Below are 13001 nucleotides of genomic sequence, written 5' to 3' on the forward strand. Positions count from 1 at the left end.
TGCAGAGGAAGGTAAACTTCCAAACTCATTCTATGAGGCCACCATCACCCTAATACCAAAACCTGACAAAGATGCCACCAAAAAAGAAAACTACAGGCCAATATCACTGATGAACATAGATGCAAAAATCCTTAACAAAATTCTAGCAATCAGAATCCAACAACACATTAAAAAGATCATACACCATGACCAAGTGGGCTTTATCCCAGGGATGCAAGGATTCTTCAATATCTGCAAATCAATCAATGTAATACACCACATTAATAAATTGAAAAATAAGAACCATACGATTATCTCAATAGATGCAGAGAAAGCCTTTGACAAAATTCAACATCCATTTATGATAAAAACTCTCCAGAAAGCAGGAATAGAAGGAACATACCTCAACATAAATAAAGGTATATATGACAAAACCACAGCAAACATTATCCTCAATGATGAAAAATTGAAAGCATTTCCTCTAAAGTCAGGAACAAGACAAGGGTGCCCACTTTCACCACTACTATTCAACATAGTTTTGGAAGTTTTGGCCACAGCAATCAGAGCAGAAAAAGAAATAAAAGGAATCCAAATTGGAAAAGAAGAAGTAAAACTCTCACTGTTTGCAGATGACATGATCCTATACATAGAAAAACCTAAAGACTCCACCAGAAAATTACTAGAACTAATCAATGAATATAGTAAAGTTGCAGGATATAAAATCAACACACAGAAATCCCTTTCATTTCTATACACTCATAATGAGAAAACTGAAAGAGAAATTAAGGGAACAATTCCATTCACCGTTGCAACGGAAAGAATAAAATACTTAGGAATATATCTACCTAAATAAACTAAAGACCTATATATAGAAAACTGTAAAACACTGGTGAAAGAAATCAAAGAGGACACTAATAGATGGAGAAATATACCATGTTCATGGATTGGAAGAATCAATATAGTGAAAATGAGTATACTACCCAAAGAAATTTATAGATTCAATGCAATCCCTATCAAGCTACCAACGGTATTCTTCACAGAGCTAGAACAAATAATTTCACAATTTGTATGGAAATACAAAAAACCTCGAATAGCGAAAGCGATCTTGAGAAAGAAGAATGGAACTGGAGGAATCAACCTGCCTGACTTCAGGCTCTATTACAAAGCCACAGTTATCAAGACAGTATGGTACTGGCACAAAGACAGAAATATAGATCAATGGAACAAAATAGAAAGCCCAGAGATAAATCCACACACATATGGACACCTTATCTTTGACAAAGGAGGCAAGAATATACAATGGATTAAAGACAATCTCTTTAACAAGTGGTGCTGGGAAAACTGGTCAACCACTTGTAAAAGAATGAAACTAGAACACTTTCTAACACCATACACAAAAATAAACTCAAAGTGGATTAAAGATCTCAACGTAAGACCAGAAACTATAAAACTCCTAGAGGAGAACATAGGCAAAACACTCTCCGACATACATCACAGCAGGATCCTCTATGACCCACCTCCCAGAATATTGGAAATAAAAGCAAAAATAAACAAATGGGACCTAATTAAACTTAAAAGCTTCTGCACAACAAAGGAAACTATTAGCAAGGTGAAAAGGCAGCCTTCAGAATGGGAGAAAATAATAGCAAATGAAGCAACAGACAACTAATCTCAAAAATATACAAGCAACTCCTACAGCTCAATTCCAGAAAAATAAATGACCCAATCAAAAAATGGGCCAAAGAACTAAATAGACATTTCTCCAAAGAAGACATCCAGATAGCTAACAAACACATGAAAAGATGCTCAACATCACTCATTATCAGAGAAATGCAAATCAAAACCACTATGAGGTACCATTTCACACCAGTCAGAATGGCTGCAATCCAAAAGTCTACAAATAATAAATGCTGGAGAGGGTGTGGAGAAAAGGGAACCCTCTTACACTGTTGGTGGGAATGCAAACTAGTACAGCCACTATGGAGAACAGTGTGGAGATTCCTTAAAAAACTGGAAATAGAACTGCCTTATGATCCAGCAATCCCACTGCTGGGCATACACACTGAGGAAACCAGAAGGGAAAGAGACACGTGTACCCCAATGTTCATCGCAGCACTGTTTATAATAGCCAGGACATGGAAGCAACCTAGATGCCCATCCGCAGATGAATGGATAAGAAAGCAGTGGTACATATACACAATGGAGTATTACTCAGCCATTAAAAAGAATACATTTGAATCAGTTCTAATGAGATGGATGAAACTGGAGCCTATTATACAGAGTGAAGTAAGCCAGAAAGAAAAACACCAATACAGTATACTAACGCATATATATGGAATTTAGAAAGATGGTAACAATAACCCTGTGTATGAGACAGCAAAAGAGACACTGATGTACAGATCAGTCTTATAGACTCTGTGGGAGAGGGAGAGGGTGGGGAGATTTGGGAGAATAGCATTGAAACATGTATAATATCATGTATGAAACGAGTCGCCAGTCCAGGTTCGATGCACGGTACTGGATGCTTGGGGCTGGTGCACTGGGACGACCCAGAGGGAGGGTATGGGAGGGAGGAAGGTGGAGGGTTCAGGATGGGGAACGCGGGTATACCTGTGGTGGATTCATGTCGATATTTGGCAAAACTAATACAATATTGTAAAGTTTAAAAATAAAATAAAATAAAAAAAAACCAAAAACAACAACAACAAAAAAACCATAGCCTTGACTAGACGGACCTTTGTTGGCAAAGTAATATCTCTGCTTTTCAATGTATTATCTAGGTTGGTCATAACTTTCCTTCCAAGGAGTAAGCATCCTTTAATTTCATGGCTTCAATCACCATCTGCAGTGATTTTGGAGCCCCCAAAATAAAGTCTGACACTGTTTCCATTGTTTCCCCATCTATTTCCCATGAAGTGATGGGATCAGATGCCATGATCTTAGTTTTCTGAATGTTGAACTTTGCACTAGAAATGCATAAAACCCAAACTGGCCCAATCAGTGATCTTTCCCCTGTAGAATGCAGAAATGGTCTTCAGATATTCCAATTCTTCAACTTCCCATGGACATATAAACCTGGGACTCCATACTGATAGGGCCATTTTTGGTTGATTTTTTTTAATCAAAAAAGAATCTGTTCAATTAACAGAAAGAGAGAAAAAATAAAATGGGTCAGGAGGAAAAGATCTAATAAGCTCAGCTGGTCTCAGAGAGATTGTGGGGAAGAATAATCTCCCTTGGTTCTGGCAGCATTCCAACCCTGATTACATCCCCTTGATGCCCAGAGAAAATAATAAGATAACTAAAAAAAAAAAAAAAAAACTTGTCTAAAAGACAGAAGTACTCCAGTGTTCTTGCCTAGAGAATCCCAGGGACTGCAGGGCCTGGTGGGCTGCCGTCTATGGGGTCTCACAGAGTGGGACACAACTGAAGCGACTAATCAGCAGCAGCAGCAGCAGTGATTTTCTTTAATGGTGTCAAGCACTTTATATATGGTACATCCACCAAAAAATGAACAAAGGGATAAACCAACATTTCCCCAGAGAAAATGCATACAGTATAACAAAAGTTGGACATTGTTAGTATGATGCAGTAGATTTACTTTTCCTGTGCCTATTCCATAATTATTTGACCAACTAGGTTTTTTTTTTCAAGATTGTTTTGATGTGAACCATTTTTAAAGTCTTTACTGAATTTTTAAAGTCCTTACTGTTACAATATTGCTTCTTTTTTTTGATATTTTAGTTTTTTGGCCATCAGGCATGTGGAGTCCAGTACCAGGGATCGAATCGAACTTACATCCCCTGTATTGGAAGGCGAATCTTAACCACTGGACCACCAGGGAAGTCCCTGACCGTACAGTTTTTGTATGGCCCAATAATGGATGAGATTAGCCTTTTCCTCAAATTTCTCATGTGGTATCTTTCTTTTACCATTCCCGTTCTGTAATATTTCATCTCTTTTTTGAGACTCTCAGTGGGCACATTCTAATCATGATTCTGGACTTCATCCAACATGCAGAGGCTGCCATTGGGGCATGTTCTATAAGTCCTGTCCCCACTATGACAGTTCTGCTCCCTCATACTTCATACAAAAGAAACACATTGCATCCATGCTCTGTGTAGGGGTAACCAATACATTTTAGATGAACATCTAGAAAATGACATATTCAATTTGCAGGGGGCAAAACCATCCAATAAAACAAGAAATTCAAAACTAAGAATGTAGATATACTTCAATAAAATAAAGCTTTTTATGGCCAAAAATGTCCTGCAAAAGTCAATTGAAAAGCTATGATCAGTAGAAATTTTTTGAAATGCTAAAAACTGTAGAAAAATAGGTAATTATTATATAGGCCAATGCAGGAGTTGGGAGTTTGATTCTTGGGTTGGGAAGATCCCCTGAAGCAGGAAATGGAAGCCCACTCTAGTGTTCTTGCCTGGGAAATCCTATGAACAGAGGAGCCTGGAGGGCTACTGTCCATGGGATCACAAAAGAGTTGGACATGACTTAGCCACAAAACAACAACAGCAGCATAATAGGCAGATCAAAATGGTGATCAAATACGTAAAGTGTGATGAATCTGAGCTATAGCTTAAGAAACGAAGAAGTGTCTTTCATACCCATCAGCCTGGTGGAGTGGGGGGAACCCTTAAAGGACTGTCACGTTGATTGTGATTAGATCTTTTAAACTGGCAGCAAAAGCAGTACTCTAACTTTGCTGTTAGAAACATAAAATGTTATAAGATTGGAAAGAAACCTGAAGACAACTATAAGTTCAGTTCAGTCATTCAGCAGTGTCCAACTCTTTGCGACGCCATGAACCACAGCACACCTGGCCTCCCTGTCCATCACCAACTCCCGGAGTCTACCCAAACCCATGTCCATCAAGTCGGTGATGCCATCCAACCATCTCATCCTCTGTCATCCCCTTCTCCTCCTGCCTTCAATCTTTCCCAGCATCATGGTCTTTTCAAATGAGTCAGCTCTTGGCATCAGGTGGCCAAAGTATTGGAGTTTCAGCTTCAACATCAGTGCTTCCAATGAACACCCAGGACTGATCTGCTTTAGGATGGACTGGTTGGATCTCCTTGCAGTCCAAGGGACTCTCAAGACAACTATAAATATTGCAATAAATGTTGTTTTTTTAACTCAGGCTTTCTCAACCCCAAGTGCTGTGAATATTCCAGGCCAAATCATTCTCTATTGTGTGCTCTGTCCTGTGCATTGAAAGATGTTTACAGCATCCATGGTCTCTACTCACCCCTCTCCAGTGTGACAGCTAAACGTGTCCTTGGACATTGTTCAATGTGTCCCCCAGGGAAAAATCTAATCCCCTGACTAGAAGCACAGTTTTAAATTAACAATCTCAACATATTTTTCTAGCACTGACATAACAGCAATTTAATGATAAAGAATGTGAAAGATGGTCAAAGGTGTAAATAGCACTCTTGCATTGTGAAATATGTAATCACAGAAATAAACACATTAATTAATCAAACAAAGGAACAAGAGCAGCAGTCTCTTGCCTCTGGGCTGAGTTGAATTGGCTTCCATTCTGTCTGACCATCTCATGCACCATCATCTGGGTTGTTGGACTCACCTGGATGGGAACTGAGGGGAAGGTCTCTGAGGAGGAGTCTGAACCGCTCCCTGGGTGGTTAATGATGGAGACTAAGGTTCTGTCCCCAGACTAGCAGCAGGAAATAGTGATTCTACAGCCCCCCAGCCAGGATTAGGACTCAAATCAAACAAAACAAAATAAAGGCCCTTCTAGGCAAGATTTGCAAACACCGAGGAGACTTCAGACGTGGAGATATTTATAGCTCCCTGTATCTGCTCATTAAGCACACTTCTCTCTTGTTATTTCAACCTCTAAGTACATAATTCCCCTGTGGAAAGCTCTTCTGGAAGAAAGAAAATTTTTCCTAATGATTTTCTGGTCACAAGAGGCCAGTGTAGAAGTCAATTGAATCCAGTTTTGTTTTCTTCTTTTTACTCCTTCTCCATTAAATTGCCCCCCTTTCATATCTCTAAATCTCTTAGCATCTTATCTCAACTCTCAATTAGAATTTTCTCCCAGGTCAAAGACTGAAGAACCTGTCTGGATTGGGTCTCTTGTGTCTTCAAAGCTTTGGTTTATGATGGGGATGCAGTCCCTGAACCTCCAGAAAATTTCTGTTCTCCTTTTTAACAGGGGCAGGAACTGAGTTCTTTTGTTAGTGATCCTTGGGCACTACATACAAGCCTCCCCACCTCCAGCCTCCAGAGCCAGGCAATTGAGGATGATTCCTTGTGAAGTAGCTACAAAATCCAGGCCATTGGATGTAAAAACTGGGGCACCAGACACATGTGAGAATTCCACTCCAAGGCATACTGGGAGTCTGGGGTGTGGTAGAGAGAGAGCATGAAGATAATATCCACCTTTCAAGGTAACTGGAAAGGTTTATAGTCAGACCATGTCCTTGTATTGTAAAATTGTTAAGTTGTGTCTGACTCTTGCAAACCCCCTGGAGTGTAACCTGCCAGGCTCTTCTGTCCATGGGATTTCCCAGGCAAGAATACTGGAGTGGGCTGCCATTTCCTTCTCCAGGGTATCTTCCCAGACCAGGGATTGAACCCATGTTGCATTGGCAGGTGGATTCTTTACCACTGAACCACCAGGGAAGCCTGTAGGTATGTGTTAAATGAGAAGCCTGTCTTTAAGGCTGCAGCTACAATTGATGATAATGTTGTAAGCTTATTTCACAGAAAGATCGAGTATCTAGGTCTGTTATTTCCTGTGTCCTGAAAGTGGTAGCAGTTTAAGAACTCTTCCTCCCTTGGTTATAGTCCTGCAGTTCTTGAGAGTACAAGCTCCACTGTCTTCCTGGGATGTAAGGTTGTCCCAGGAAGCAGCTGCAAAAATCAGGAGGCCAGACAGGGGAATAAGCTCACTATCAAGTTGAAACAGAGCAGAGGCAGAGAACAAAGAGTTATCCACCAGGCTCATCTCTGTTCCCTGAGATCATAGCCACAGACCTCTAGGAGCACACAAGAACAGAAGCCTGCCCCTCAGGCCAAAGCTCCTGGACAAGAAAGCGGGGGCCTCTATTCCAGAAAGGCTGGAGTGTGATTCAGTCTGCTACCTGTGCAATGTCCTGGAGGTGGTAGGCTGTCAAGAACTGTCTTTTTGATTTTGCAATCCAGTCAGACCTTGGAATGCAAGTACCCTGGCCTCTAGAGCCAGGGACACAAAGAATGTTCTCTGGAGTGCTGCCAGAGAAACTGGGATGCTGCATTTAAAGAAAAAAAAAATCATAGAGGACCAGACGTGCAAATCTCCCCTCTAGGAGATAATGGTAGTGTGGAGCTTGACAAAGGATGAGCCAAGGAATTATATCTGCCGACTTTAGTGATGCAGAATGACAGTGTGAGATGGCTCCCACCAATGCCTCCATGCCAAGAGAGAATTTCAACAGGCTTCTGGCCTTTTGGTGGGTGTAGTTAGATTAGCAACTCAATATCCCCCAGGTGGCTCAGTGGTAAAGAATCTGTATGCCAATGCACTAGACGTGGGTTTGATCCCTGGGTGGGGAAGATCCCCTGGAGCAGGAAATGGCAACCCACTCCAATATTCTTGCTTGGGAAATTCCATGGACAGAGGAACTAGTGGGCTATAGTCCATGGGATCGTGAAGAGCTGAACACAACTTAACGACTAAATAAACAGCAACAGTCCCTCACATATAATCTAGGCACTTTTCAAACTTTTGCTTCAGCAGTGAGCCTTGAGTTTATGTGGTGATTGAGTCTATGTGTGAGTCTTTTAAAAGCAGTGTCTCTATTTGCAACGTCTCTTCGCATCTCATAGACATAAATCGTGATGGTTTTCAAAGATAGGTATTTTGATGGCTCATCTCCCACATGCAGGTCTTAAGAGTTGGGGTCTTAATATTAAGAGCAGGTCTTAATATAGGCTATGAACATTTTAATCCTCAAGAAGAGGCTCCAGATTTGTAAAACCCCTTCTGAATTTGGGTTGCTGCATCAGGGTTGGGGGTTTTGGCAAGAGATCATCTCAGTCTCTCCTACCTGCCTCAGTGCAGTCTTTTCTCATGTGATACAAGGGAACATTTCAGCTAGTTTTCAGGTCTTTTTCAGAGGGACTTGATCCATGTGTAGCTGTAGATTCAGCATATCCATGGGAGGAGTTAATTCAGCATCTTCCTGTATCACCATCTTGGACCAGTCTCTCTATGGTTCACTTTAAATCTATGCTTAACTTTTTACAGTCTTCTTCTTCTTCTTTTTTTTTTTTTTTGCTCATAATGTTTTAAAAATTTTTATTGGAATATAATTGCTTTACAATGTTATGTCAATTTTTGCTGTACAACAAAGTGAATCAGCTATATGTATGCATATATTCCTATCCTCTTGAGTCTCCTTCCCATCCCACCCCCTATCTCAGGTCATCACAGAGCACCCTGAGCTGAGCTCCCTGTGTTATACAACAGCTTCCTGCCAGCTATCTATTTTAGTCATGGTGGTATATATATGTCAATGCCACTCTCTCGGTTTGTTCCCCCTCTTCTTTCTCCTTTGTGTTCACAGGTCTACTCTCTACATTTAAATCTCTGTTCTTCCCCTGCAAATGGTTCATCAGCACCAGTTTTCTAGATTCTGTATGTATGCATTAATATATGATATTTGTTTTTCTGGCTTACTTCACTCTGTATGGTAGGCTCTAGGTTCATCCATATCACTACAACTGATTCAATTTCATTCCTTTTTATGGTTGAGTAATATTCCATTGTATATATGTACTACATCTTCTTTATCCACTCATCTGTTGATGGACATCTAGGTTGCTTCCATATCATATCATGGCTATTGTAAATAGTGCTGCAGTGAACATTGGGGTCCATGTGCTTTGAATTATCTTTTTGAATTATGGTTTTCTCAGTATATATGCCCAGTAGTGTATCCTCTCCAACTTTCTCTCAAGCTTTCTTTCTGTATAAAACATAGAACCACAAATGCATTTCTGTGTGTACATACATAGGTATGCTCATGTTCATTTGAAAGATAAATTTATATAAATAAATAAACACAAGTTTACATTTGAACATTTTCTTAGGATTCCACAAAAATACATCCACTTACATCATTAATTTCTTGAAATCTTCCTCTGAAGCTATGTTTATTATCTCACATTACCTACATAGATAATGATTTAGGCTCAGGGAGATTAACATATTTAAACACTTTTAAAAGCCTTTCAAGTTATTGTGCACTGTCATGAATTATGTGCAATGGAAATATACAGTATGCATTGTAAATTTGGTACAGATCATTTTATTTATCATTTCAAAATATGCAGTTTATGGTATGCAATCATTTTCCAGTACATCACTTTGAAGTCTAAAGGTGCGTGGATCAGAGTAGGATTTAGGGCACAGATAACTGATGCACACTGAGCAGTTATGGGAGATATCTCATTACCCAGGTGAAAAGAAAAGTGTCATATATGGGTATAGAAATAGAAGTAAATTAAAGCAATTCAGTCTTGGTACTCTCTTGGTAAAATTCAAGATACAACCAGAGAAACAAACTGATCACATTGGGTCAAGTGAAAAAGGTATCATCTCACACATCGTATCATGGATAAACCTAAGAAAAGCAATGTAGAGACTCACAGCTGAGTTTACACCCATTAGGAGATCAGCAGAGCTCAGAACAACTCTACCTTATAATCTCATCTGGTAACAAAGACAGTATATTACAGCATTAGCTTTAGGATGGCTTGTTATGCAGCAATATCTAACTAATACAATAATCAAAGTGAACAGAATGAGGACAGTTATAATTGCTCCTGATTATTCTTGTCATTTGTTCTTTTATTTTTGTTGTTGTTGTTTTTTTGTAAAGGATTTTCTTTTGGTACTTTACAATATTGTATTGGTTTTGCCATACATCAACATGAATCTGCCACAGGTATACACGTGTTCCTAATCCTGAACTGCCCTCATTTGTTCTTATATTTCAGGATAGCTTTCATGGTTACTCTGTCATTTCAGTTCATTTCAGATAACTGTAATTGAAATCTCTCACTGCGGTTCATTTCTCAGTAACCAGAAGAGGTTGAAAGGACAGGTATGTCTATGTAGGAAAAAAGGAATAGAATCATGAGTATAACAGAGTTATGGAGGATGAAAGTGATCATTCACCATCCTTCTTGGGTTATGACAAAATGCAGTGGAGATACAGTTTCATTAAATCAATGACATTAATCATATTACAGGTAGCACTGAAAGTTTTCAAGCAGAAACAGGAAGATAATTGAATAAAAAAAGAAAAAAAATGTTAATCAATCTTTCACTAATACATATAAACCTCCCCTTAACACATGGACACCAATCCTCCATTCTCCAATAGGTAGATATACAGCATGGAAAATGAGTATTTTTCAAAGTAATACAATGTATGAATCACAATTTTGTTTCATTGTGTTGAAGGTCCCTTGGACTGCAAGGAGATCAAACCAGTTAATCCTAAAAGAAGTCAGTCCTGAATATTCATTGGAAGGACTGATGCTGAAGCTGTAACTTTAATACTTTGGCCATCTGATGCGAAGAGCTGACACATTGAAAAAGACCCTGATACTGGGAAAGATTGAAGGCAGGAGGAGAAGGGGACAATAGAGAATAAGATGGTTGGATGGACATGAGTTTGAGCAAACTCTGAGAGTTGGTGATGGACAGGGAAGCCTGGTATGCTGCAGTCCATGGGGTTGCAAAGAGTCGGACACAACTGAGCAACTGAGCTGAAATATTGATGTTCATCTGTGATTCTAAAGCCATATTAGGTCAATCTGTTTATTAAAATGTGTCTTTCAGTGGGGACTCCTTTTGCAGACATGTATCTGATAATCATGTTGACAGTGGCTATTGTGGGAAATATGGATGCCAAGAACAGGATCCAAATGAGGAGAATAAAAATCAATGACTTGTCACAAATCACAATAGTATGTTACAGTCTCAATGGCGAGAAAAGGCAGGTAAGATAGTGATGTACATGAGAATATTGGATATAAAGGTGAAAATAGTGTCTCAGGTTTTCCTCTGTTATAAAATTATATAAATTGTCTTCATGATCAAACATATGTTTTTTGGTAGGAAGACTACAACTCATGACACTTCTTTTAGAGAAACAGAAGAAAAATATCTGGTAAGACAAATGTCATTTATGGGGCTTCCCAGGTTGCACTAGGGGTAAAGAATGTGCCTGCCAATGCAGATGAAAGAGACACAAGTTTGATCCCTGGAGGAGGAAATGGCAACCCACAGCAGTATCCTTGCCAGAAAAATTCCGTGGACAGAGGAGCCTGGTGGACTATAGTCCATAGGGTTGCATAGTGTCAGACATGATTGAGTGACTGAGCAGGTATGTCATTTGTGAAAAGTTATTCTAAAAAAAAAAAAAAAATCTGTGTTGTCTCATTTAGTCAGTGGGAATTTCCCAACATTCCTGATACATCGATGAAGTAAATTTGTGAAAGTGGGAATAAAACAAAGAGAAAGCAGATGAATGTCAGAGAGAAAAGGAAGCTTAATAAAGTGATTTACACGAATTGAATAGAAAAGTTAGTCAAATAAATGCAAATTCCAGAAATGTATTTATTTAAAAAGAGCAAGTTCTAATTTCATCATCTGATCAAATAGTCACATTTTCTGACTCTGAGGCTTTGACCTCTGCAATCTCAAGTGCTTTTTCAGTTTTATGACAACTAGCTCTTACGCAGTTCCTCTCACAAAGAATACTTTCAGAGCCCTCTTCATGTCTTTATTCCTCAGGCTGTAGATGAAGGGGTTCAGCATGGGTGTGATGACTGTGTACATCACCGAGGCTGTTGCACTTGAGTGTGCATTGTGGGTAGCTGCAGAGCTAAGGTACACTCCAAGCATCGTACAATAAAATAAGGAGACAACGGTGAGGTGAGATGCACAGGTGGAAAATGCTTTATATTTCCCCTGAGCTGATGAGATTCTGCGTATAGAGGAGACTATCTTAGAATAAGAGTAAAGGATACCAACAAAGGGACCACCACCCAGCAGGACAGCTGCAAAATACATCACTATGTTATTAAGAAAGGTGTCAGAACAGGCAAGTTGGACCATATGATTGAGTTCACAGAAAAAGTGGGGAATTTCAATGTTTGTGCAGAAGGACAGTTGCAGCATCATTAAGCTTTGTAATGAGGAATTAAGAATATTTATGATCCAGGACATCAACACCAGCCATCCACAAAGTCTTGGGTTCATGATGACTGTGTAGTGCAGGGGATGGCAGATGGCCACAAAGCGGTCATAGGCCATCACAGTCAGGAGAAAAATGTCCAACACTGCAAAGAGGATGAGAAAATAAATCTGTGTGATGCAGCCTTCATAGGTGATCACTTTGCTCTGGGTCTGGATGTTCCACAGCATCTTTGGGATGGTGGTGGAAGTGAAACAGATATCTACAAAGGACAAGTTGGAGAGGAAGAAGTACATGGGGGTGTGCAGGTGGGAGTCTGAAGTGATGGCCAAGATGATGAGCAGGTTTCCAAAAGCAGTGATGAGGTACATAGAGAGGAAAAGCCCAAATATGATGGGCTGTAGTTCTGGATCCTCTGAAAATCCCAGAAGAAGAAATTCTGAAATTCGTGTATCATTACCTTGTTCCATATGATGGAAGTGGCTTCACAGAAAGAGGAAAGTAACATGACTAATTTGCACAACTACCTGGTTTACTCCCACATTTTAAATGCTGGTATTTACATATTTCCATCATGTAATTCAATAAAACATATTTTGTGTATGAATATGGTCTCCTTTAGATTCCCTCATGCCACCATTGATATGGAATTTTTGACCTTGTCAACTCTTTCCCTGAGGGATTATGCATCCTATAATTTTCATTAGAAAATTTTCCATGCATTTCAGTAGTAAAATTGAGAGCTGACCATGTTACCAATGTCTAGGCAACAAGTATAGTTTGCTG

General features: G+C 39.5%; 1 pseudogene; it reads right to left on the reverse strand.

Annotated features, from left to right (window-relative positions):
- Positions 1-11680: 11680 nt before the first annotated feature.
- Positions 11681-12715, reverse strand: LOC147368257 (olfactory receptor 7A17-like; annotated as a pseudogene).
- Positions 12716-13001: the final 286 nt, after the last annotated feature.

Source organism: Bos grunniens, chromosome 7 (assembly GCF_055505025.1).
Source record: "Bos grunniens cultivar Pamir isolate PY7600 chromosome 7, Bosgru_T2T1.0, whole genome shotgun sequence".
NCBI classification, from domain to species: domain Eukaryota; kingdom Metazoa; phylum Chordata; class Mammalia; order Artiodactyla; family Bovidae; genus Bos; species Bos grunniens.